We start from the raw sequence: 27,663 nt of genomic DNA on the forward strand, positions 1-27,663 counted from the left end.
GAGTCACTTATTATTAGTATTAACAATTTCTGTAAGGTTATTCAAATTTGATGTTGATTGTAAGTTATCACTTATGTCAGGATTTTTATTTTTTGGCCAAGATATTTTCTATTTATTCGTATTTTTTGGTGTAACATGAGTGAGATGTTATCCTGCAAGTTAAAGAATGATTAAAATATTATATTCAATCTTTTTGTAAGTGTATAAACAGTATTCATCAGACAGAGGATGGGCACATAGAAAATCACAGTTGCTTGAGCCGGCCACAAATAAAGGTAAATAGGCTTCCTCAAAGTATACCCAACAGAAAATATTTACTCCAAATAACCATCAATTGCTCTCTGTCTAGAACTCGCTGCAAGATCTTGCCCAGTGGATTAAAGATGATTGTGACAAAGGTAAGGAAGCTGCCTCAAAATACACAATAGGAATTTGTTAATCATGTCCCGATCACCTACTAAACTGAATCCGACCCGCAGAACATCCCTGCAGTCAAGTCCAAGTGTAAGGCCGTGACCTTTTGGAGCGTTTATCCCTCAAAGACGCTCAGTGACATTTACTGACAAATTCAGTCTCTCGCTGTAGCCCCAGAGCTTCTTAAGACTTGTTAAACACAGAAAATATGTGTGCTTTAAATCCCAGGCGAATAAGAGGGAAGGCATGTGTGGAATTCCAAGGTGAAAAGTGGTCCTTACTCCACAGGCATCTTTTGGGAGAGTTGAGGTAGCTCAATTCTCTTTGATTGAGGAATGCGTCACAATTGAGAGCTTCTGGGTTTGAATTTAGAACAGCATGATGATATTTTTTACTTATTTTTCGTGATTTTTCTAAAATGGTTTTGTGTGAAGCACTTTTTTACAGTTGCAGTTTTTGTCAAAGTGTTCTATAAATAAAGTTGAGTTGAGCTACGTATATCATTTTTTCTAACATTGTTTTGCCTCGATTGACAGATGGAAGACATTAAGGCAACTTGTATTTACACAAAATACAGTCTTATTGAATTGGGTACACGTAAATTAAGATGAACTGCAGGGGGCCATGTTTGATTGTGTTGCCAAGTCTTGTAAACGCAAAGCCTGGAACCGGGCACCCTGCAGGAGCATGCGTACCTAATCACGTAGAGCAAGACAAAACTTGAATCCTTGCCTTCTAAAAGCATAAAGTGTAGTTGGCACTAAGAACATGTTTTCTTCTACTTTTTGTATCTTGACTTACTTTCAAAGTGAGCTACTGTACTGTTTTTGTTGCAGGAGCCTGCCGCGCTTTGAGAAACAAGTGTGAAGTAAGTAGCAGTTATGTAATATTTACGTAACTACATGCACACACCCTGGCAGTGTACCTTTAGGTTGCATGCAATAAAGCTCACTGGCATATGAGAACGGATTTTGTGCACACATGTTCCGCCAAACTGGCATTTTAGTTTTAGTATTTTTATTTAAACCCTAGGGGAAACATTACAGTGTGTAATTCTCACGTTCCCCACAAAAATGTGATCCTTCCTCTAATTTCCACTAATCACTGCTTTTTAAAAGTGCAAGGGAAGCAAGGATGGTGGCAAATGTTTTTCAAAAGGATGATACAGCATCATACTTATTCTCATATATTTTCAATATAAATATTATATTCTGGTGGTATAAATCCCTTTTTCTTGTTATGTTGTCACTATTTCACTGATAAAAACACAACCTATTTTTAATCCTTAAAAAAGGAATGTAACATTTTCTTAATTTTCTCACCTTTTCCAGGAGCAGGGTGAATTTTACCCTTTGCCCACGTGGCGGCGCTATAGAAAAGCAAATCCTTGAACCACATGATCATACAGTAAGTGCCATTAGCCAGCATGTGTTCAGGGGCCTCAGAGCAAAGTGAGAAGAAGCTTCTGTAAAATTCTGATTTGACATTAATTGTTAGGAGGCCTTCCTCAGTGCACCATTAACTAGAAAGGCTGGGGGGGGGCAAGTTTGTGTGTGTGTGTGTGTGGGGGGGGCTTCTATTTTGGCAGAAAGCAAAAAGCAGATCGCTTGTGTTGATTCAAGGCCCCTGCACAGACAGGAACCGGGAGGCTTTTGTTTGGGAATCATGAGATAAACAGTGAGCTGAAATGCTGTGATGGTCTACTGCTACGCACTGTAACACACACACACACACACACACACACACACACACACACACACACCCTGCGCCACTCTTGAAATGAGCTACAGATGTGGACAACACACTCAATCTACAACTGTGACTCATTTTTGTATACATGCTCCGATCGTTGCCCTCAGAAGGCGTCTTACCGTGCACATAGTTAGCCTAGTAGCATAGCTGTTTTTGTAAGGATGCCAAATTTTTTTCTCAAAAAAACAAAACCCGTTAGGCTATTGTCACCGAAGGACTTTATTTTCCCTTGAAAGCGGCCCACTTTGATTCTCACGGCATTTCGGGAACATGTCCTTGTTAGGTTTAATTGTCCAGTTCTTTGGAAAAATGTCTCCCCTGCAAAGGGAAAACCCCAAAAAAATGAGAACCTCCTGGTCTTGAGGGTATGGCACAAGTCTTCTTTTACACCAACATGAAAAAAAAAATATTCACATGTGTCTAGTCTGGATGACAATGCTCCAGAGCTAACACACACTTTCACACAAATACACGTTTAGGGACAGGCGGGTTGATGTCGAAGCCATCTGGTTGTATTTTGTGAAGGGAGTCCTCCCCCCCTGTTCCGGAGTTGGCCAGTCTGCAGTACAAATGAAAAAAGCCTCGAGAAGAAAAAAAAACAACTGTCTGCAGACTCTTACCATGTCTGTGTGCAGCTTTCTAATGACGCATGCTGGCTCAGCAAGCCTACTCGCTTCTTGTGCTGTTCTCATGTAATTTTCTCAAAAATGTACTTAAATAAGGATTATGGTGTAATGCATTGCGCATTAAAGTAAATGAAAATTATGCCAATAACGAATGTAAATGCACAAGATAAAATGCAATTGAACGCTACTTACTTTTTTTTTGTCAAAGGCCACTAAGATAGCAAATGTTCGCCAAATGTTGCAAACAATTGCGATCTTGAACGAACCCTGACGTGAAACTAACATGCGATGCTTTCGAAAACAGTGGCACTCATTTATTGTACTGGGAGGAACAGTAGATTGCTGAGTGAAAATACAAACTATTTTTATGACAAGCTGGAATTCACTGCTGCGCCTACCTGATGGGAAAAATATAAAGTATGCCAGTAGAGGCAAGGGCGTTGATTTGGGTTGTCAGGTTGCGCCCGTAAAATCCTCAACACGTTCATTAACTTACATAAAGTCTTTTTTATTGTCCCATCGCTTGCTACCGATTGGCCGGTTGTGTGTTGAGACAAATACCTTGGCAGATCAATTTCAGTAAACACGATAATTGATACTTGCTACGGGATGTTTTATAATACGTGACAACAATTTGACATACAATCGTTAGATAACTTGCTGGCAAACTTACGAGTGTTTTGGTTTTCATTCTTTCTGTGTCATGTCTTTCATGTCAATAAAAATATAGCACGTCAATAAAAAATATGACCTCATACACAAATCCCCCATGTGAATTTAGGCCCATATGCAGGTGAATGTACTCAAGTGGGGATTACCAAGTTTAGCTGTAGCTTTAAATGACTCCTGTTCTCACAGCTACTGTATAATAATAGTTTGCAAAGTGGGGGGTTAAGATTAGACCGCGCCTCTCCGCCTGGCGCCTCAGTGCTGCTGAGGGGAACACTTTTACACCTGTAGCTGTTTTGCTCTTTCAACACTGCTATTTGTAAAGAAACATTCACGTTGACAAAATGACGAAGCAACATGGGACTTGTTATTTTTGTGGATTCCCTGTCGCAATGAACAAAGAAAAATGACGTTTGTAATTACAAGGCAGTTCATTTTCAGTATGGGTGGCCCTGTATGCTGTATTTGATCCCTGCAACAATGGATCCAGATACGATTTTGGTTTTCAAATGAATTATAGGTGCTATATTATAAAGAGATACTGAGAGAAAGAATAACAGGGTACCGATATAAGATCCATGAGGAATGCCTCATTTTGTGGTGGTATTCTGAAGAAAAAAAAATCAATCCCTTAAATTGCTCAGAAATAATTGTCCACATTGAATCTTGCATGAAAAGCTATTGCACTAATTGTGTTACTTTTTGTGATGTCTTTATAACTGATTTAGTCCTTTAAATATATATCATTTTGTTTTACAGTTTGTACAAAGATGCCTACATATATTATCTACAGTTCATCAAGTAGACGTCGCAGAAGCACGCAAGGTAAGGAACAGTTCCTATTGCATAATCTAAGAATGTTCTCAACTGACATTGGTTTACATCGCTACCGGTCACAAGTATTTGGCCTCGAGGTAGCGATCCATAAATTGTTACACCTGTCAATGTAGCATTTCAAATTGTTGTTCTAAGTGGTGTAGAGAACGAGGTGTTCTTGAGTGACATCTCACATCTGTGGTTTGGTTGCCATGTCATGTGGGTATGTCTCACAAAGAAAGGTTCTTTTTACATGCCAAATATTGATGCTGACTTTTTTGTAATTATAATCACATGTTGCTTAAAGGCTTAGTGAATATTGGCTTAACGTAATGGCTAAAGCAATACAGTACAAACAAAGATGGCTGCTACTTTTCAGAATATCGATTGTAATAAAATGTCATGTCACTACATACATTCCAACAAATACATAAGAACTTGAGGAGGTAAGTTTGCTCCACTTAAAATGTTTGCTACTGTGTAAAACATTTTTTTTTAAATAAAAACAGTAGAAACACATTTACCTAGAAAATATTGAAACTGCCTTGTCACTACATACATTCCAACAAATACATAAGAACCTGAGGAGGTAAGTTTGCTCGACTTGAAATGTTTGCTACTGTGTACATTTTTTTTTTTTAAATAAAAACAGTAGAAACACATTTACCTAGAAAATATTGAAACTGCCTTGTCATTACATACATTCCAACAAATACATAAGAACCTGAGGAGGTAAGTTTGCTTGACTTAAAATGTTTGCTACTGTGTAAAAAAATGTTTTTAAATAAAAACAGTGGAAACACATTTACCTAGAAAATATTGAAACTACCTTGTAAATGAGAGTAAATTACACACGAGGTGCGGATTGGAAAGCTGCTCGAAACTGAGCTGCGAATAAATCTGTGCAAGCATTAAGGTAAGGTAAGTTAAGGTAAGTCAAATGTTACTGTGGCATTTTTATACTTACAGTGGCTAGGATGGTTAGTTCAATTTTGCATCGTGAAGGTTAGTTTTAGGAACCTGCTATCTTGTAAATATTACTTTCAATATTGTAGCCAAAGGCCAAGAAGGCTATCACAATATTTTTTGTATGATTAATTCATTTAAGAGACTAGAGCTAACTGATGTAATAAACGATTTGTTTTTTTAATGCTCTTATAGCTACAGTCACTCCTCTTGAATAGTGCCGCTGACTTGTGTGGTCTTATTTTTGAGTATTGTCCTCACCCTATTAGCTTGCATCCATAAATATCTTAAACATCATTGGTCCTCCAGACTTTTAACCTTTCACCCTGAAATGGAGAGACCCCGACTGTTGAAAAGTTAAATGTAGCACGACCAACACACACTTTGGTTCCCTATCTCCTCCGTGCACTCTTTCCCGATTGTCTGTTAGCAGTAGCACAGCTGCAGATATTTAATTGATAGACACGTTTCCCACAGGAAAACGCGTATTCACACTTTCCACACTGTGAAAAGTGGAAAATCAGTGATGGATAAGAAGAGTCGAGGATGGGAATGGGGATAAGTGTGATTACTGGAAATGATCCATACCACCACAGATCAACGCCAACCCACTTTTAGTACGACTCCAATGGCGCATATGTGTTTGCGTGAGAGGTCGAGGTGAAGGGGCACCAGGTTAGTAGCGTGAGGTGTAAAAGTAGAGGAGGTCAGCCAGCTAGGAGCCGGGCGGTCGCTTGTCGTCTTCGATTTCATTCATAGACAAACAGCACAGTGTGTGAAAGCATTTTTTTAGAGTCAGGCTTGTGTAAAAAGAGACGTGTTAGAATTAAAATAGGTCAGTAAATATTTTATGACTTCATTTCTGAGTTAATTGCATTAGTTACAGGTCTGGCATCGATGTTGCAGTGTTTATAAACTTTTACAAAATTTTATACAAGAAGCAAGAACACATCCAGATAGCGCCGCATAGCACTTCTCAAAGACACAGGATATTCTTTATCCTCTGCAAAAAATGACAAATACTATTGCAGCTTATTTGCCTCAGTCTTCTTCTGTGCTCCAATATCAAATATTCACGTAGTATCGCTACTCGTCACGCTGCCCACTAGTGGACCAAACCTAAACTGTAGACCTGGGGGGGACCGGTAACACAATGTTTGCAATTAGCCAGCGTCTGCTAGAGGCGACCCCCCCCCCTCCCCCCAGGCTCGTGCTCAGGATATTGGGTAATGTCTGGATTCCGTGCATTATGGGCCCGGTCCGTCTGCAAAGGCAATCGAGATGGCGCTGAAAGATATTCCAAAATATGAAATCGTGCAATGAATGGGCTGCAATTTTCCATCCGGGGTAGGTTGGAAGGGGGGGGGGACGTGTTGAATGTCTGCGACGAAGAGCTGGGAGCTTGGAAAGCTGGCATATGTAACAAGAGATGGCAATGTGTGTTTTCATTTAAAAGTCTAATATGGATGACAGTCTAAGCTGGCGGGCTGTTTGTGTTTGAAGCTTAAAACGTAGAAGGCTCAGTCTCGACCGGTGTTTCCCCAAACTTTAAGTTGAGTCTTGTATTTTACAGGAAAAAAAAATTCTCACCAAACCACCAAACAAAAATGTTACTGAAAGCAGATTTGAAATAAACATATATATTTGCCCTACAGAAAAACCAATCAGAGTTAGCTTAAGGCTAACACTCAATGCGAACGCCATGGACGGGGAGAAAAAAATAGAAATTAATTTTGTGGTGTTTTAACGCTTCAAGGAAATTGTTTGGATGAGATTAGAATAGTGCTGCAAAGTGGGAGTGTTTGGCCAGCTGGCAACATTTAAAAGTTGAAGTTTTTAGCGGCTCTTTCTGTAGAAAAACGCTTTGTGAAAATTTTACAAGACTATAAAAATTCTTTGGGCTTCCTCGAGTGGAACACGGTCAAGATTTGCACGCTAAAGTATGTGTTTTTGGATGGTAGGAGACAGGTGCCCTCCTAACTCGGGGCTTCCACAGGAAGTCAAAGGTGAAATTCTGAAAAATAAAACAAAACAGGTAGCATGTCAGTTAGGCACAGCCCGAAAAACACTTCCCGTATTTTCCAAAAACACACCGATCGGAGGACTTTCGGAAAACGCAATCTGCTTATGAAATCAGAACGGAGAAAAACAAAGCTGAGATGGAATAATGTCATAAAACATTTTAGGTCAGGCAGCTTTTTTCCCCCCTTCGCTTTAAGTGAGTGACATACATGTAAATGACACATTAAATGTTCCCATACTACACAAAATGCTTTTTCCACATTTGACCTTATGTAACGACGAGACCTTCGTAGTGTCTCCTTATTCTTCCTAATGTCCTTTCAAGGGCCGGCAGATTGAGTTACACCGGACTTTGCCTCCCTGTCAACCACATTCATCTATTGTTACTTTGGTTACATAATTTTGTGGCAGAGGATCATGCACACCAAATGTCTGCTGTCCGTTATTAATGTCTATGGCTCCTGTGCGTGTGTGTTTCTGATACTTTTGACAGTATTAGGACTGTCGAGGCAAACAGTGGTAAACAACAAAATATTCCCTTCGAAACTTTTATATCGGACATACATAAACGTTGAAATGTGTGCATAAAAAGCTCTCTACCAAGGTTAATAAATGTGAGGGGACATATTTCAAATATGAAATTTAAAACAATTATTTTAATCCATATAAATTAATTACAAATAATTGAAGTTCAGGCATTAAGTATTTTCAAACTGAAGTAAATGGCCAAACCCTCAATGTGTTAATCATGTACAATTGACGTCTTATATTGAGAAAAAAAAATAAGATACTGGCAAATAATGTAGAAGCAGCATCTTGGCATGTGGCGCCAACACTACAATCAAAGTCATTTTATTTAGTCAATTTCAAGATAATTATACACTGCTTTGCTTCAAGTCACCCGCTAAGGATGCGAAAGCCGCCTTCCCGGGCAACCAAACCCCAGGCCACAGACTGGGTAATGACCTTCATAAATCAACCAGTAATTACTTTTAAGACTTGGATTGCAAATTGATTAAAGACTGGCACTTTTTTACTCTGAACTAGTGTGCCTAGCTACCGTCAAAACTCCAATCAGTTCCCCTTCTTGCACGGTATACATTGCCAGAGTAGCTCTTCAGTTTCCATCAAATCCCTGCCGGCAAACTGTTCCCCTTTGTCTGATCGACTGTTTCCATCGTTGAATCTGTCCCTTTTTCACCCAGGCTATACGTTCCTGAGGGAAAACAGCTGCCGGATTTCCCGGCATCCATTAGCTTTGTTGGGCAGACCTCACCTGCTACGTTTACATGCTTTGCGCAGTCTGGACGGAAACAATGACACAACGCAGACCGATCCAGAATTCTACACGGGTCCTTTGATCCGTGATTTAGCATCCCAAACGCCAGACGTGCGCGCTCTGTGATTTACAGGTCAGGTTCAAAGTTGACTCGTTACTCTGGCGCTTTTATTTTGCAAGCTTGCGTGCATGAAAGGAGAATAAAGGTCCAGAAGCAATCGGTAATGAGCGCCATGATGGGAAGTCGAACGTCACTGTTGGCGAGCATGGGCAGGTCTCACGCCATAACTGCTATTTTGAGTCATTTCTCGCACGCTTCGGCCAACGTGCGCTTTGGCAAGCTGCTTGATTCCATTTGTTATGTCAGACGCGCCGTCCGATTTCCAGGCGAAGCTCGTTAAAACTTTGGGAGACAAAGGAGACTTCTCTAAAGTTGATTGTCCTAATGCTTGTAAATTGTATACAGTAGTTTGACTGCAATTTTACGAAGAAAAAAAAAAAGTGGTTGCTTTGGGCAATGGTGGAGTATAGTTAGTACGTCAGGAGTTTTTCTCATAGCACCTTCATGTCTAGTACAAACAATCAGTCATCAAAGATCAAATGCAAAAGTAATACATTTCAAAGTTAAATACAACTGAACTCTATTCAGGCAATGATTCTTTCACATTCCACGAGTGGAAGCTGACACTTGAGAATCACTGATAGTTTGGGATAGGAACTATATGGCCTGTTTGATGGGATTGGTATTTGTAATCCATAACTAAACTTGAACTCATGTGTAGTGAGATGTTGTGTTGCCACAGAAATGATCTGTTTTTGTATTTCTATGTTGTGTAGCTACAAAAGGCGCATTGATAAAGAGCCTCAGACAAAATTCCCACTTATCAGACGATAAGGTTTATCTTGAAGTTCATCGCGGTGTGATGTTCTGGGCTTTTGTCTCAAAAGACGGGAAGTGAACTTGTTCTACCTGTTCAATTTGACTTGTCAACACCAGTTGCTCTCTCTTGTGTCGAAGGGACAATACAAAAAATGTTTTTGCGTCACGTCGCGAAAAAAAAAAAACTCTCGAGAGGATGCAATCTCTGTGAGGTTGAAAAAGAACAGTGGTGGAACACTAATTTCACTTTAGCTTGCATTTACTTTTAGAATACATATTTTTTCATTATTGTCTCCGACTGACTGTAGAGACTCTGTTCAGTCGTTGCCTGGTCTACGTGTCATATCGTCATTGATTGTATCATGAATCAATCATGTCCTCACTTGTTATTGCTCAGTCTACTTTGGCTTGCGTTTTTCTTTAAGTCCCGCCTCCTTGCATGGTTTGACTCGAATGTCATAACTTCACTCTTCAGTCCACGTTCATACAATTATGGAGCAGACTACAGGTCGATCCTTAAACACACACCACCAAATGGTAATAATGTCACTCGACGAGTGTCCATGTCAATCATTACACTACAAGACAAAACACAGTATTGGGCCGATGAAACCATTTCAAAGGTGCCTTGCGTGTTGTCGACCCATTCGTCTTCACAAATCTCTGAGTCATTGCCTGACCTGAAATAAACTAAGCACTTCAAGCAACATGATGCTGTAAATGGAGACCAACAAAAACTTCAAATAGAAGTGACTGGTCTTGTTTAGATGCGTGTTGACAGAAGAGGGACCACTTAACCTACGAAGTTGCTTGGAAATCTGAAAAGAGTTTTCTGCTGAAAGAAATCCCCTAGAACTCTCACCATGATGTCATAATGATGTCATCTTTATTGCTTGGCCCTAGGAACTATACATTAAAGCACATACCGATACTTTGATGATGGGAGCTTTAATCCGTATTAGTGGACGAAAAGGCACAATTGTATCTCAGCCTTTTTTGCACTGAATGAACTTCATATCAAAACTTTCCACTAGTCCAGCCTAATCCTGCGCAAACCCGTAAAACCCAGTGGAAAACCAAAAAACAAAGTGGACCACTTTTCTCATGAATGTAACACATATGTTGACTTTCCCCACAAGCCTGTAGAAAGTGACCACATCATACATTACATACTGCGGTTAGATTGTAAAACTTGTGTATTCCGATTTTGTCGTTCGTAAGCGTATTATATCCAGCTTGGATGCGATATACGGAAAAAATCACTCTTAGTGGTCATTGTGGTGTGACACATAATCGCCACATATACTGTACATGTGAAAACAGGCTGCGTGTGTCTTTGCCAGATCTGCGGGTCCATTTTGCTGCCCTCAGAGGAGCACGAAACTAAATGGCTGCTCTAAGTGTTAGACTGCCCGAGCCTCTAAAATCATCTGCTGTATGCATTACAAAAGAGGCCAAAAAAATACTGTAGTTGTGCGTGTTTGTGTGTTGGACAATGCAAGAGAATGCCACATTTTTTAGACTTAAGCGCAATAAGACAATCAAGTAAGGGAACCTAAGAAGTATTCAATGCAAGCCTATGAAATGTGATTCAAAGCAATGAATGGACACCATTCAGTGTCTCATAGTTCCATGAGAAATCAAAGGTCAATTAAATAGTGCTGAGTCAGCCTTATTAGTCCAGACTGCAGTCTGTTTCTCTAAGCAGCATTGAGAAGAAAGAAAACATAACTCTCAGGCGTCAGCACACAGGCACTTGGACTTGACACTTCACGTTAAGAAAAAGAACACCGCTTATTAGTCATAGCGGTCTTTGTATCAAAATATTAACTGAAGAACAAACTGATGGTTGTTTTCCAATATGTCGGAAGAAGTAGTTACTCTTAAAGTTCAGCACAGTGTCAGCACGTTAATAATTACATATGACTGAAAAAATGGTTTTAAAGCCTTTAAAGATAAATCGTGCACAGCAACAAAGTTGATACACACAATCTTACAATTCGTCTTTCTTATGTGTGGTTTCTATGGCCATTCTCTTTTTCCCACTACCAACAATCATCAGGGTATCTTATTGTGTTCCTTCCAAACAAAGCCAAAACGAGTGGAACATTCCAGCCACGGAGCGTCATCCCTGTGGTTGCGTTGGACCCGGAGTCCTCTGCCGAATTTTAGGCGAAACGTTGGGGAACTTTTTCACTTTGGAAAATGACATGTGACAAAACGCCTGCTGGGAGTTCTCCATCCTGTGATTACATGATACACTGGAACGTTTTGAGCCCCGGCCTTTGTTCGGCATCATCTATCAGACAAGCGAGGACTTTAGGCAGGATTATTTTGATGACTAGATTCCACAGAGACCTTGTTTCATTAGTCCGGTGATTATTTAAAACACACAGTGATGCTTGGAAGACTTTTAGGCAGGCACAACTTCCAAGAACATGGTTAGCGATGGTCTACACTATGTTTCAGATTTCATCCAGTTTTCTGCTTTGGGAGATGTTTGGCTGTGTATTCAGAGATATCGTGAGCCGCCAACAGCCACAAATTACTATTTTTGCTTCAGCAAAAGTCCACATAAATGACGTTGACAAGTAGATCTCATTTTTGGCATTACCGGTGGGCTAGAACGGACTGAGCACAGAAACATGAGAATGGAATGAACACACAGGGAGTAAAAAAAGAATAATTTGAAAACCATAAAACTGGAGATTGCCAATTAGCTTCCAAGTATGCATCACAAAATATTTAAGTGCACTACCAGCCCCATTATCTGATGCAGATTATCTACGGCAAAATACACTTCAGCCAACATCTTTAAGGGAGAAACTGCATAAAAGTCATAAAAGCATAATGACATGCTTCTATTTTCCAGTCTTAAAATTGAACTGGAATTATTTTTGTGGAAGAAAAAGAATGATGCTGACATTATGCTGTCAGAATAGCAGGCATCACCAAGACAACGAGAAGAAGAGAGTTAGATTGACAAACGCATCCTGCCAAATTGTCTTCAAATTAAATCATAAATGTGGCATTTTTTGCAGCCGTGCCGAAAAAGTCCTCTAAAATGTCTTACTGACATTTAACGTGCACTGTGGAAGTTTCCACCAAACAAAATACCACAACTGTCAAAACCAATTTATTGAGAATAGAATCAATTTTTTTCAATATAAAGTAAAATGTTTCCATTTTCTCCTAAAATATTCATTTTTTAAAAACTAATATTCCAAAACTGAGTCATACTCTGGCCTTAAAATGTTCTAATGAATGCTTGAGCTAATGAATTCCTTCCAATACCACCACTGCCTATTATTTCATATAATTGCTGTCATCAGAAACCTATAACCAAATTTGGTCAATTCAATATTGTTTTCACAAATTGAATGGGGCGAGGTATACAAAACACCGGGCGAGGCAGTCTTTAGATGACGTTGGTCCAGTAGCGTACCGGTCATTTTGCCCAGCTGCAACCACGTCCGACAGCTCAAAAACCACCGCTATGCGAGTCGGCACGTGACGGAGAGAAATAGACGCATCCAAAATGTGAAAAAATCAAAATTACAGAGCTGAGGTTGACCAGATCGCAGCTGCCAAACACATGCAGCAAAGGAGAGAGAACGCAAAGGCGTGTTAGGGAACTGGAAAAACTGGAAAAGTGTCAACTTAAAAAAATAACAACAGAACGTTGCGTGTCTAACTTAATCAGAACTCAATTATATTTGCAGAAATAATGGATTTTAATTTGTGTGTGTGACATTTGACTCGAGGAAACAAAATGTCCGTATCTACATACTAAACGTTCTAAAAACAAACCAAATTATTTTAAAAAAATAAGCAGTGTTAGAACATGTCCAAGTTTACACAAGTAGCGCACACAACTCTGTTAACAGTTTCCTCTGCACCGACACTCTTGCTAAAACAACTTAAGATGTGTCCCGGGGTTTGTCCACCAATACTATAGACCCATAGACTTGCATCTATGATTGCTCTTGGGCAGTCGTTCTCAAACTTTTTACACAAAGTACCACCCAAAAAAAGTTGGCCTACAGAACATTAGAGACAGTCTCTGCCAGGTTTATAAATCTCTGGGGTGAGTTTTATCTTCTCCAGGGGCACGCTTATTATGTTATCGCTTCAGGTCATCAGTAAATTTCAGTCAGGACTTCAGAGAACAGATAATATTTCAGTTTGATTCTAAACGATATAAATGGAGTGCATGTGAGAATAATGGGGCTATATGAAAAAAAAAAAAAAGTGTTCATTATTTTCTCAGTCATGGGGTTCTGCGGTGAGAATTGGGTCAAGAGGCCCCAGACTGCTGCTGTGCACACTTAACTCACCCCTGAGCCTCTCTTCAGGAAGCACATGAAGGAAGGGAGGGCATGTCAACTTTTCGGATGAAGTGTTGATTGACTCCTGCGGTGAATGACCATATTTCCTAAAAACCACTATGACAGTCTTGCTCGTTAGCAAGGTCCCAGGGTGGGTGCACAGGTTATACAAAGGCTAAGGTGCGGAAGCATCGTGAAAACGCTGAAAGAGCAATTTCCCTTAAGGATCGTTGCAACTTTCAAATTTTAGACACTTCTCAAGCATCCGCAGTCTCAGCAATCTGTAAAAGACAAATGGGCTCCCACTTTTGTTATCTTGTACCATAACACAGGAAAGAAGAGATTTAAATTTCAACAGATTTCAACTTTGTTGACATGGGCTTGAATGGCTTTATCAGTTAAGACACATTTGATCATATTGTTTGTAACCAGATTTTCCTAGCATGAAGAATTGCTCATGATCCGACAAACTATAACTTCGCTGCTACTATGGCTAATGCTAGTCATTTAAGATTTTCTCAAGACAAACACAAAATTGGCAATACAACAGATCTGATCTTGGAAAAACTCATCAGTTAAGGTACCACTGAACCGGCGGACTGAGAGGTGACGTACACCCCGGACCAGTTGTTCAATGTACGGACTAAGGGGAATAACATCCAGATGAATCGGCCTGTGAGATCAACATCTCAAGAAAGTCCAATTTAAGACCTGTTTGTCGTTTACACATGTCCACATTCTAGAAATAGAACCTATTTTTAGAGCGCTTCTTCCTCTAGCTTTGTTTATAACATCAAATAGATCAAGATGGACTCTTCTGCCTGGGTGGCTCCGCATTTGACTGCATACAACCTTGACAAGGGCGAAGTCGGGGCATGCTTTGGTCTCTATTTCCATCACCCCCTTCTGTGAGCATTAACAACCCTCACCCCTTCCTCAACATTCTAGCACTGTGTGTTTGTCTTTTGACCCACTTTGACAGAAAATCAAAGGCTGGCTTTTGCTGTGTCAACACCACCGCCAGCAGTAGTATCTTTGTTAGCGCTGGACTCAGATGGAAAGAATGAGCCAGGAGATAAAAGCTGGGGTCCTGTGTCGGAGCCATTAGGGCCGCCCTCACTGAAATCACAGTTCACTGAACACTTGGCCTTGAAGAAAAAAAAGGGTTTTTATTGGAGGTTACCTTTCTGCAGGTGTATATTCAGGATTTCTCGGCTGCGTTTTGTGAGATTTTTGTTTCAGGACTATGGGTAGAGCTTTGGGGATTTGGTAGGCATCATCTGAATTGAGCTTTTAATTTTCTTCATTTCAGTGTTGAGTCCCTGATTCTAGACTTAGGCCATGTTGAAAGTACAATTTGCGGTTAGTTCTCAATAAAGCAATGTGTTAGTATAATACTTGTTTCATCACGTGGTTGCTCAGTGGAAAAAAATTGTACATACCGTGGCGGTACAACGTGAGCGCTCCAAAACAAAACGTCATTTCTTTTTTGTGTAAACCTCGTAAATTCTAACACCAATATCACGTGCTCACATGTGCCTCTAATTCTTTGGAAAATGTTATATCCTCTTCAGTTTACAAGTGGACCTCAGTGCTCTTTGCTTAGTCAAAACCACCCATAGCCTTAAAAGCGAAGGTAGCCTGTTTTCATATCTCATAAGTTTCACTTTGTATATTCTCACCTGACACTAACAATGTACACGTGCTGTGTATAAACAAAGGCTTAATTAACAAACCGCCCTGCCGTCTTTTTTTTTTTTCCCTCGGTTTATTCTACGATCAGCGCAGGTCCTCCCCGGATTAGTGAGGAATGCAGCTTCATAAGGTTGCTTCAAATTCACCAAAGCCACAGGATTCTGCAAAAAATAGCTAAAAACAAACTGAATGCTTCTACTGGACTAACCCCAGCAGAGTCTTGTTGCTGTGTGCACAACTTTGCTCAGAAATAGCATAATGAGCACAAAGGATAATATAAGATTTGAGGCGTAAACAAACAAGGACATGTTGAAGAGGCCCAGCTCCATCATTGCAGCATACTGTGAAACTTGTTAGCCTTTGGCCCGTTGAGATAAGAACCCGCATGTCAGTTTCAACTCTCAAAAGCCGAAACCATATTCTGCACCTCCTCTCCAAAATCACTTCACAAACTCAAACTACTTTGTACACACTTTGTTCAGCTCTTAGAAGAACCCAGGGATCTTGAACAGAACCTTGATCTAAAAATTCGAAAACAATATTCTTCACACGACTCACAGAATGTCACAGTCACTCGATTAGAGTAGCATGTCATCATTCTCATTTTATCGCCTAAATCTTCACGGCTTTATCACCTTGTGCGTTTCAGCCTTTTACTTTGGTCGCTTTGTTGTCATGTACGTGAGGGACGTGCTGACCTTAATATGCCCCCTGTAGTCATAAACACAGACTATGTAACGACAAATTGTTTTTATTGAACTGCTGTTAAAATAACACAAAATGTAATCCAAACTTAGCTTACAGTATATCCCAGTTAGAAGTGATGCCGTAACGTATTGTTTGTTTTTAAATACTTTGTTATTCAGATTTTTAACTACCGCTTTATCGATGTTTTATTAGCTTGCCTATTGATTCTTGAAGTCATAAACATGGGCTAAGGTTCCCATTATAAGTTAGCATTAAGATTTCATTTCATTCGTTTAGTGGCCATAAATACACTCTCCAACAATCCAAGAAATCAGTCCAGGTACGATTTTTAAATTCTCGGAATGCCTCGACTGGAAAACACGTTGACCGCCACGCGACCCGGCCCGATTTGCCTCGTTAACCTGGCCTTCCAAAGTGAGAAGTGACAACACAGCAGCTCTCCCTCCTGCCTTGATGAACGACACGGCAAAGCGGTGATAAATGACTCGTCCTCCCCACTGAAAAGCCACATGTGCAGTCAATTCACTCTGCTCACGTGAGCCACACAGGAAGTGTGCAAATGTGTTTGCCCAGGGCACAAAAGAGCCTTTGTCGCCCTAATACACTGCAGGTGAATGACATCACTGGAATATGTGTGTGTTGGCTATGTTCCCATGAGAAAAATGTCAAAAGTGTGCATCACCCCATCAGTGAATTGATACGCTGACATTTAATAATCATGTCAGTGATTTCACAACATAAAAGGTGAGTCACTACATTCACTGTCATTCAATGAGCTTCAATTTACCAGCCCAAATCATCAAAACACAATCTTCTCTGAGGCTCTGGCTTCATCTCAAATGCCCTTGCGATATCTAATTTGTCATATAAGTTTATGGTTTATGCAAGTGAAAGAACAAGGTGCGAAGTTTACTCAACATGCCTTAATTAATGCGTTAAAGTCGACACAAACAACAAAGTTTGGTTCAGCTCTGAGTGTGCAGCAGGTCGGCAGCAGGTCAAACCATGCAACCGGAAATGAACAATAACACGTTTTTATTTGTGTCATTATTTACCTTATACACTCCTAAGTATACATAAACTTAACGAAACATTTAGGTTTGATACATTTTCAGCAACATGGAACATAACTATACAAAATCTGGTGTGGCAGCCTCGGGCTGTACAAAATATGCAATTTTGACTCGCAAATCGTTGGCAGTGACTCTTTTGATGAGCGTTGAGAAAACACAGGTTCAATCGCAGTTGTGTAACTTGCCAAAATGTTTCAAGTGCCGCTTTCAATCCCAACCCGGTGTTATTGTTTTGACACTAGCTGCAATTCTGATGAACATGATTTCAGAATTCTACAGTGGAGACTATAAAGTTTCTACAAGGCCAAGAAAGTCTGTGTTTAGATAAATTGAACTTAACAATACCCTAATAAATCTCCCAGCTTGGTTCAGGAGGGATACACGGAACCGACTAGGAATGTCGGCTTAGTCGGGTTACCGTGAAAACACGAAGTTGTGTGCGAAACGCTACCACCAAAAGGTACATTTTGCCTTTGCTGGGGAGCGATGCGCTCCATTAAAGCACCTGATGAGCAAAGCAGCTGCTGCTCCCTCTTCCCGTCAGGACCCTGTGGACCCCAACCCAGCAGGGACCGCTAACTAATCCTACATCAAAGCACACCCAATCACTTAAATCTGCAGTGGTCATTTTGGCTGTGATGCCTCCTTTTGGGCATTTAAACATCCCAAGTGCCATTAATCAGACCAACAGATTACCCTGCACGACTACTTAATTTCAGGTATTCTAAATAATCCTGCAAATCTGAACAAGTAATTTTTTTCTTGGAAAAAGTGATAACAACAAATATTTTTGGAGCAGGTAAAGAGGATTGATTGGTCGTTGTGTTCAACCGCGGAAGATTAACTGGAAAAAAACAGTTTGTCTTTGTCAGGGACTCGCCCGACTGGCTCTATTGACGGCATCCAGACCTGAAATTCTTGGTTGGCAGCAGCCTACCATTCCCCAGAACATTCAGTTCCCATCGTGGTGGCCTCTTCTCTGGTAACACTGAATGTACAGTATGACCACAAAGAAGCTGTAATATGCATTCAGAGTTGTGATATAACTCTCCAACCTGTTCTTTGTCAAGGTTGTCACATTTTGACGGACGATTTGCCCTCAGTCTATCACCAATTTCAAAGTTATCCCAACTCAGATCAGTATTAAATGCATACGTAACAAGGACAGCATAATTCATCCATATAGTAAACCGGTAGGGCGATTAACATCCTGAAGCCTATTTTTTGATGGAATTATTAACCATCGACGATCGAATTTTTTTTTTTATTAGTACCATCTACTGTGCTTACCTCCTTTCTTTCTCATAATACTTTCACCTACCATAGTAACATTTGTCTTTTCGCCATCACCCCCTCAAGCATTCTGTTATCGATATGCGCAAGCTGAGGCAACTTAGATGACATCACCTAGCTCGCTTTGTAACTTGAAACTCTTGCCGCAGGTTGTGTTTCTTCTACTGAGTGAGTAGGCGTAGTGGCATTTAATGCATTTCTATGAAAGAGGCTAATAAACCAAGTCAAATGCATCTGTTTTTGTCTTGACGGATGAGCACAGGCGGGCGGTAGTGCGCTGTGGCTTATCTTCTTCGGGTGAAGGCCGGGTACCTGCGGCAGGAAGAAAAACAAGTGTTGCTTTCTTTGTCGAGTGGCAGACAGCGGAACCAAAAGTAGGCTTGACAAGAGACAGCAGGGGGGAATCATTTTGATAGAGCATGACAGGGGAACTACATGACACAATAAACCTATTTATGAACTGCTTTACTGTTAGTACGTTGGCCATGTTAAACGCCACGGGATCATTTGAGCAGCTTTCGAGCCTTAGCCAATAAGTTATGGGCTTGCATGGCATAACCAGAGCGCTGTTCAATATACAGCAGGAAGGACGTTAACCCGCAGGTGCAGTTCATCCCGCAGATTTTGTTCTTGCTTTGATGGACCGACCTTGATAGGAAGAAGCTTTACACTGTAAACCCTGCAATAGAAAAATCATTTTATGACGGAAATAGAGGGTAGTAAAAACTAATCCCCAAAGGTTTTTTTTTTTTTATCTGTCTTTTGCTTGTTTTGCTCCTATAGTGCCATTATTCGTATTTTTCAACATTTTCCATCATTTCTTATTAAATAAATGCATGAATTCTGATAGCAAAAGAAAACTATTTAAATAGGTTGGGCCAAATTGTCAAAATTATATATGTAGGGCAGTTTTGATGATAAAATGAAATTTGTGTTTTGGAGTTGTCATTTGATAATTTCATGCGTCATATTGTAGCTGTATAGTTTACTGCTATGTTTTATGATGTCCAAGTAGGCTGATGTCAGTGTAGGCAAAATGAGTTCGGAGTTAATCACCAAACCGCAGCTACTGTTTGGGCGGAAGAGCCCGGTTAATGACAGCCAGCACGCTGCTACGAAATACTCGGGTTTGCTCTCGCCCTGAAGTCAAATCAATATTTGACTTGGCCGTGTCCCACCGGTGACCCTCAATTGAGTGAATGGGGATGTGAGGTGCTACCAGTGAAGAATCCACTGATGACCTCTTTAACGTGCAGGTGGCATCTGTTAGACGTCAGTGCTCATGTGTAAGACTGTGTTTGGGGCCTGAGAAAAAAACGTTTCACTTAAATGACGCAAACTGAAAATACCACAGGCTCGTTCCATAAGGCACCAACATTTTAGAAAAATGGCCCTTTAGTTTACATTAGCTCACAAGATACACACTGACAAATCAGTCACAACTCTTTGTTGTTGCACATTCCGCTTTTTCTCCTCTCGAGTTGCGCTCTCCGCACACTGAGGGTGGTCAAGGACTCGGAAAGCAACTTTCATTACCTCATGAAACCGCCACTGAACCAGACAGCGGAGTCGGTCACCCCACAGCGCGTTTGCCGAAGGCAGCGACCTCGTATGCCTTGACTGACTCAACAGTGTGAGGGAATAAACAAAGCCAGACTTGCTAGGCTAATCACTCAACACTCTAATTTCCTGTTATACAACACTTGCACAAGGTTCCGTTTCAAAACAAAAAAGACATTAAACATGATTATTAGATGGAAACTGAATTTCATCAATATGGACTTGAATGAAATAAAACCCTGCCAGGGCCTGCCGGCCCGTCAGACAGGAAGTGCTTTAATCATGGCTTCCTGCGCTTGCCTTGTTTTGTCTGCATGCCGAGACAGTGGGGAGAGAGTGATGTTTCTCATATGTTCAGCAAATAGTGTCAAAAAGTGGTTTGAATTTTGCAGTTATCCTGTGTCAGTTCATAGTGGTCAAAGTCCCCCCCCCCAATCCATAAAGGAACACGGCTCAGACCCCCGCCACTGTTTTGCAAGCTCACGTGAGCAGGGGGTATACATTCCGACACATGGTAGCGATGTCGCGATAAGGGCCTACACTCGCTCTGACATTTGTTTTCCGAACCCCCGCTGGATCATCTTGCTGTATTTTTGCTACCGTGGCTTATTATCATTAGAGCAGAATATCTCACCTCACGTGCAGAGGACAGTCCTGCCAATACAATACACGCATTGTTGTACTCGCTAATCCCATGTTTCGGTACATAAACCGGTTTGTTGGCTATTACCAAGTACATTCTTGCTTTTTTTTGCGCTCTGTGTAGCTGAGCTTGGCAGTTGAAGGACACTAAAAAAATAGGTGCACCATTACGTACTCAAATTAGAACGTACATACTGTGTACACGGACCAATGCTAACACCGTAATATAGTCAGAATTGCAGTAAATATTTGCATAAAAAATATTTGGACCATATATATATATACACTAAAAGTTAATAAAACATAATAGGTTGGAAAAGAAATAGTGTTTTTATAAAGTCTGGACCTCCTGTAGTATTTGCGTCGTAGATATGTGCCTTAAATTCAGTGATTCTCTTGTGCAGCACTAGAGGGCGCTCACTTCAATACGAGAAACACACTGCACCACATTGGCTAACTCTCACCTTCCCATATTGAGGCTTTCTTCGGAAATAGGGTCACATAGAAAGTGAAAGAAAAAGCAAAACCCTGAAAAGTGTCGATGCTTGATGTTTACTTCACCTCATGTTCATCCTAGTAAAGGCTTTGTAAACATAAAAGCGTAATAACCATATAATCACTCGCCACAGGGTGGCCATTACAGGCTAATCCCGCAGAGTGCTGTGGTCACAAAGCGGCTAGCATGACGCAGGGTGGGAAAGGAGGAATGGGGACATTTCACACGTAGTCCGTAACATCCAAACACGTCACCGTTTTCTCGGTCTCGTGCACGGATTAGGTTTTGCGGCTCGTCTCAAAGCCGTTAATGTGTTTCACATTACAAGGTGCACGCAGAGTCTGTAAGGAGAATTCATATTTGAGTATCGGTTTGAAACTTATCCCATCACTTACGTCGTCTTAACCGATATTATTGACGATTTCTGGGAAGTTCATAAGGTTTACTGTTCTTTTACCAAATAAGGCAATTATACCAATGGCTTATTTGGAAAATGTGGTTCTCAAATTGAGCTGAAATTGTCAATTTTTCTGCTCCATTAGTTAACACTCTACACCTTTCACTAGACTGGAACGCTAAGATCCTAAAGTCACCTTAAATTTTTCAAAGCTCATCTAAAAATTTCAGAAAGACATTATTGATGGTACAGGACTGTAGCAGTGTGTGGTTGTCCTGTACTGTGAGAAGTGTTTATCTTATCTCGTCTAGTCTTGCAGAGGCTGTGGCCTTCTAATGTCTCTGCTTTTTGTTATGGCTTCACCTCTCTTTTTCTCACCACTGTTTGTCCTTCTGTTGAGCATTATATTTATTTATTCGCACATCTCCTAAACAACGTCACAATGACATCATCTCGGCATGCAAGTCTCATTTTGTAGGTTACGTAGCGACGTTATGTGGCACACGTTCGGCCTTTCACCTACGTGGGTACGTGAAATGCTGTTTTTTTCTGTAACTGATGACATTTTGGATTCCGAGAAACCTTTCCATAGCATTCGGAGAAAAATCAGCGGCATGAAAATATCAGACCACCATGGTTTTGTTGACACATCAGCGCCTTGTGCAGGTGTCTTTAACTTCTGACTCCATGTTTCATTGGACATGGCTTGGGTGGAAAATCTTTCAGATACAGTGCTTATACAGTGGCTACAAATTGAAACATTGCATTTGAACGGTGCTGTGTCGACTTTTCATATGCACTCCTGTATATCTAAACAAGCTACAGGGAATTTGTAGGTGTTAACGATAGGTATAATGCAGCGTTTGGGTAAAAGCTTGTGAGCATTACTGCGACAATCGGACATAGATATGCAACTATCTCTTCCTTCCAGATAATCTATCTGCATTCGACTATCAGCCCTTCCCCACTGGGATACGATCCGAGTGGGATGGGGGGGAGGTGTCTTATCTACAACCCTGACACACCTGTTTACCTCACACAGTCAATAAACAAAACAGAACTAGCACTGAATAAAATAGAGAGACTTGTAGTTAGGACCAAATGTGTCATAGGAGAAATGTGTCACTGTGCTCCAGGGTTTTACTATCCCAATCCAATTCCATTGGACTATGAAGGAGTACACCTTCATGACTGACATAGTCTTGCTTAAACTTAATCATGATTTAGTCATTGGCATTTGGACTTTTGCTCACCAATCAGCTGATTTCATTTCAGTTTACAACTTATCTGTTAGACTTTGGAATGATATACCAAGAGAATGCGTCATCTTATCAGCATCGTCGATATGTTTATGTCTTCAATTTGTTCATCAGGAAGTTTCAGTCCTGTGAAATGCTGTGTAGTTTCTGGAAAGTTGACTTGGCGTAGGTTTTTCAAAATGTCCCCATATGGTGTTCATATGTTCACAGTATTTGGAGATACAGTCCATGCTTTTTATTGAGCATTCCAAAAGCATAAAGACTGATAGCTGCGTATCTTAGTCTGTCCTAACCCATTTTGGGTACTTTCCTCTGAATGCTTCACTTCCTTTTCACGTTAATCTCCGTCTTTTATCTCCCTTCTGCTTACCTTGTCACCTCTCTAACATGTCCACAAAGGACATGTTGTCAAAGCCAAGGCGCAGAATCATACGGGTGCACAAAAGGAGGGCTTAACTTCTGACAAGCAGCTATAAGGCTCCCCGAAATGCAATCTGGGCCAGGTGTCTGCAGGTACAGCAAATCTAGGTAGACTTTGGTGATTTCATCATAGTGAGGCTTTCAACGTCTCTCCTCTGATATCACGCACAGATTACCTCAGAGCCAACACCATCTGGGAGAGCAATGCATGAAACAGTTTGGAAAAGGCCCATTTGAATTATTGTTGTTATCCTTTCTGCTGCAGCTGGCTAGATTTCCATAAATGGCAATGTTTACATTTCACTTGTATGAAGTAAAATGGTACTTTTTTTTTTTTTAAGGAAAATAATGTAAACATAAATCTCATACACGGCACATATGCACCATATCAAACTGACGCACATGTTGCGTGACATCCAGACAACGTATAATTAGCCGAATTCAAGTCTGAATTGCCTTTGCATAAGAAATATCTTCGCCCTACTTGGAACTACCAAAGGGATACTTCAACAGCCTGAATAGGCGCCGATCCGGTCACGGTAGACAATGAGATAATGACCTCACCTATCTTTCACATGCTTAGAAAAAACCAAACCTAAATCTTGTCACATTTGAAATTTGATATGCCGGCTGGTGTTGGACTCTAATCCAAATGCTCGGAACTGTTTTTGCTCAGTGATTGACGTCAATCAGCAGAGTTTTGTTTGTGTTTATTACTGCGGAGATAGAAGAGGTGTGTTTGTTGGCAGGCATCTACTTTTACTGTCTTGTGTGAAAACGGGACGGAGGTGTGAGTAATCCAGCACCGGGGCTGAGTAATGGCTTGAATAACGCGACGCGTTCCCTCGGGTGGTAGATGAGGCCCAGATGGCTAGCCAGGGGTTGACACGCAAACACACTGACTCGAGGGAGAGAGTGTTTAATTCAGCCAAAGCCAGACTGCTGGAATCAGCTGGGACCTTGTTGGCACGTAGACAGCTTCCCGACCCGGCAGAACGATGAATTCCTGAATCAACTTTTAGGATTTTTATATCAAATTTGGTTCATTAGTGCAGGTGTCATCTCTAGTACATATTGTGGCCTTACATTTCAGAACATGCCTAGGCAGTTCTCATCTTGGTTCATTTCGGTAAACTTGCACAACTGATACATTTGTGAAACCGAAAATACACTTCCCCAAACTTTTGATGTCCTATTTTCAAACCTGTTCTTTGATCCATGGACATTTACAAGAAATCACATGGGCCTTTCTGTAAACAGCTACCTGGAACAGAACGTCAAGTTTTGTAAAGAGTATTGAAACCTTCAATGGAGCCTAAAATGAACAGGAAGTCGACCTCCATTTTCCTTAACCTTAACCAACTCAGGCGTTTGTTTGAGAATCCTTTGTTGGATCAGTCATGATGAATTGCAACATAGAAGTCTTGATGGATTTTGTATTTGGATTCTATTCTATACATTTGTTTCCTTGCAATCATTTGTAAACTACCATTTACGCAGGAGCTGGGTTACAACTGGTTCATCTGCGGTGGGGTTTCCCCGCTTTACATCATGTCTGTCATGGGATCCTGAGGCGACAATGTAAGGCGTGTCATTGTCACGACCTGTCTGTGGCTAAAGGACAGTTTGCTGAAGCACAATTGAGTATTCTTGAGGCAGGCACAGCAAGATCATCCCTCCATGTTCTCAACCACACTGATTGTGCTGATTTGCTCCACTGATACTTTTTCTTTTGTTTGTCCTCTTTCTGTTGACGGTCAAAAAGAATATTTCCTGAATGGAGCAATAGAAAACAATATCATGATGTATCGCCATCTTCTTAGCTGCTCTACACATCCACTCTCCGATTTCCAGTAAAGTCTCTCCCTTCTTCACCTGTGAACTTAGTCCAGTGACATATGGCGGCCACCTGCAAATGGGTGCTACACAAGCAATCCTTCAAATGGGATTTTATGAGCAGCTGTGATTTAGGATGTACAGTTCAGAGATCAGACAGACAAGGGTTAAGGTTTATGTCTAGTAACCTATGGCCCGCTGAATAATTTGTGATGCAAGGCTAAAAAACAGATTGAATCTCCAGAGGACCTGTTATAAACAGTTCCTGAACAAATTTGTAATAATAAACCATCCATTTGCATTTGTGGTCTCTCTCTTTGGCATTTATGGTAGATAAAAGTTTCAGGTTTCATTTTCTGATCAGTGCTTTTGCAACACTGACAGGTTGTATGATGGGTTTTCATTACAGGATGCAAGGTTATGAAACGATATGAGTCACATTTAGCTTGAATACATTTGAAGTCAGATTTCAAATGTACCGCTCGTTGTAGTGCATAGAAAAGAACTTAGTCATTCAGATTGCCGGTGAACCCTAAGAAGTCTACGTCCAAAGTGTCCTAACACGACTCCCATACCACTGCTAAGGCGCGCTGAAAGAACCTTTTGGTCTCTTGCCTATAATGTGACATAATGAAGTTGAACACAGGCAAAGGGGGACCTTTCAGAGTGAGTATGACGACTAGCATGGCGGATTAGTTTCCCCTGCTGGGGTGAGGCCTCAGACATCACCTCTCTAGGTTTTGATGGCGGATTAGCAGCCATTGGAAAGCAGAGCCAGCGTTTCCATTGAAAGGACCCTTGCTGACTTTGATGTCTGATGCCTGGGCGTCTGTCTGGAAATGGATCACAAGGTTGTGCGCAACCCGCTCGACCTTGTTTAACTTTTTAAGCGAGAAGGGAGGCCTGGCTCCATTGACTGCAGGCACGATTGAGTGGTTTGCGCTTTACAAAAAGCCAAAACCTGTCTTGAGTTTTAGTGCAATTTTATGAGAGTATTCTCATAAATTGTGGCTTGAAGAATTAGCAATCCAGGTTATCAGTGTTTTATTTCCTTTTGGTTTTGCTGTCAAGTGACTATTTGGTTTTATCTGTTTCACCCGTTGACTTTCATCTCAGCCCATTCCAATGAAAGATGTAAGCCCATATATTCTATTCTTGGTATCCAGTTTAATCTCCATGTGTTCTAGTTAGAAATAATGATAGAACTAGTCAGTACCTCCTATTTTTAAGGTTATGAACTTTTTGCAACATTCAATATAGCTTTACTCGCATAGCAGTCGGGTCTGCTCTCGGACCTCACCTGCCGCTTGAACAGGATCAAAAGCTGGAGGTGTCAAATTAGCAAGGGCAACAAAAAATCTCCTGGGGCTGGATTTCAAGTGACTTTTCTGTTTCAAGACAAAAGCGGTAGAGGGATCAGGAGGAGTTGTTGAACTTCACTCTGAGCCATTGTTTTGGTTTGGAGGGCAGATTTTTTTGGAAAGCCGACCACACATCTCGATGGAATTCTACCGACAGATGTTCCGATAAGGATCACATTGTCGTCTCACTGCGGCTCTTTAACTCCTTTTACTACGGCATCCTGTGTTTAAAGTCAGAGTTTGCCATGCTTAAATATTAAGACATCAGCTAAAACTGTAAATCCAACCCACATATTGCTTTTGGAGTGAAAGACGCAGGATTAGCATCAAACACAGACGTCGGATAGAATATACATTGAAAGGTGGATTCATTCCAGATATGCAGCACTGGAAACCATCCATTTTTTTTCACCAGACTTTTTTCCACCAGATAAGGTCTACTTTAAGACACACGCAGGTGTCACTCAATGATATATACCACTCCAAATCCGTTTTTATTAGTCTCAGTCCTCGCATATTTTCGTGTAAGACTCCTTACATAACATCTCAGTGTGATGGTTGAAGGTATGCTGACGTCCGACTCCTGCCAAGATGCTGAATTCAGCAGCTCCAAACAACAACCTGTAATTAGCTCATAAATTTATGCAACTATCAGGCCATGCGATTATTCAACTCTGTTATGTCATATAAAAAAGATGCTAAATATTGTGTTTACATGGCAAGTGCTTGAGGGGTCATGCTAGTTATGCCATTGGAGGTTGTTGTGCAAGTTGTGCTCAGCAATAAGGCCATTCAAACCATGCTTTAGCTCACTTGAAATCTGATGAAACCTCTAGGAATTACTCTGTCTTTTGGTTGGTTCAGTGCTTGTATTGTAATGGAACACAATATTCAAGCAGAAGTCCTGTTAACTCTCAGGGAGAGTATCACAAAGCTACAAACCTCCTCCTAAGGAAATGAAAGCCTCCCCACTCAAACGCCGTCGCAATATGTCCAACCACTATAAAGCTTACCTTGTAAAATATTGCTTTCACATATTTTTGAGGTGGTGGTGGTGGTGGGGGGGTCTGCAACACAATCCTACAAGCCCAAAGTCTTGCTTGTGTGCTGATAACCTGCAGGCGAGGTGAGCCTGGCTTTTTGAACTTTAAATCAAGTCTTGCAATTTTTC

General features: G+C 40.8%; 1 protein-coding gene across 1 annotated transcript in view; it reads left to right on the forward strand.

The window, feature by feature from the left end:
* mkln1 (muskelin 1, intracellular mediator containing kelch motifs) overlaps positions 1 to 27,663 on the forward strand; it is a 73,944-nt gene that overhangs the window by 494 nt on the left and 45,787 nt on the right. The window contains exons 2-6 of the mRNA XM_085902097.1: positions 201 to 275; positions 350 to 398; positions 1,251 to 1,282; positions 1,746 to 1,821; positions 4,221 to 4,286. The gene's annotated coding sequence lies outside the window, so the exon portion shown is untranslated. The remainder of the gene's footprint in view (positions 1 to 200; positions 276 to 349; positions 399 to 1,250; positions 1,283 to 1,745; positions 1,822 to 4,220; positions 4,287 to 27,663) is intronic.

This window comes from Syngnathus leptorhynchus, chromosome 21 (assembly GCF_054491065.1).
Source record: "Syngnathus leptorhynchus isolate UIUO chromosome 21, UIUO_Slep, whole genome shotgun sequence".
In the NCBI taxonomy this organism is placed as follows: domain Eukaryota; kingdom Metazoa; phylum Chordata; class Actinopteri; order Syngnathiformes; family Syngnathidae; genus Syngnathus; species Syngnathus leptorhynchus.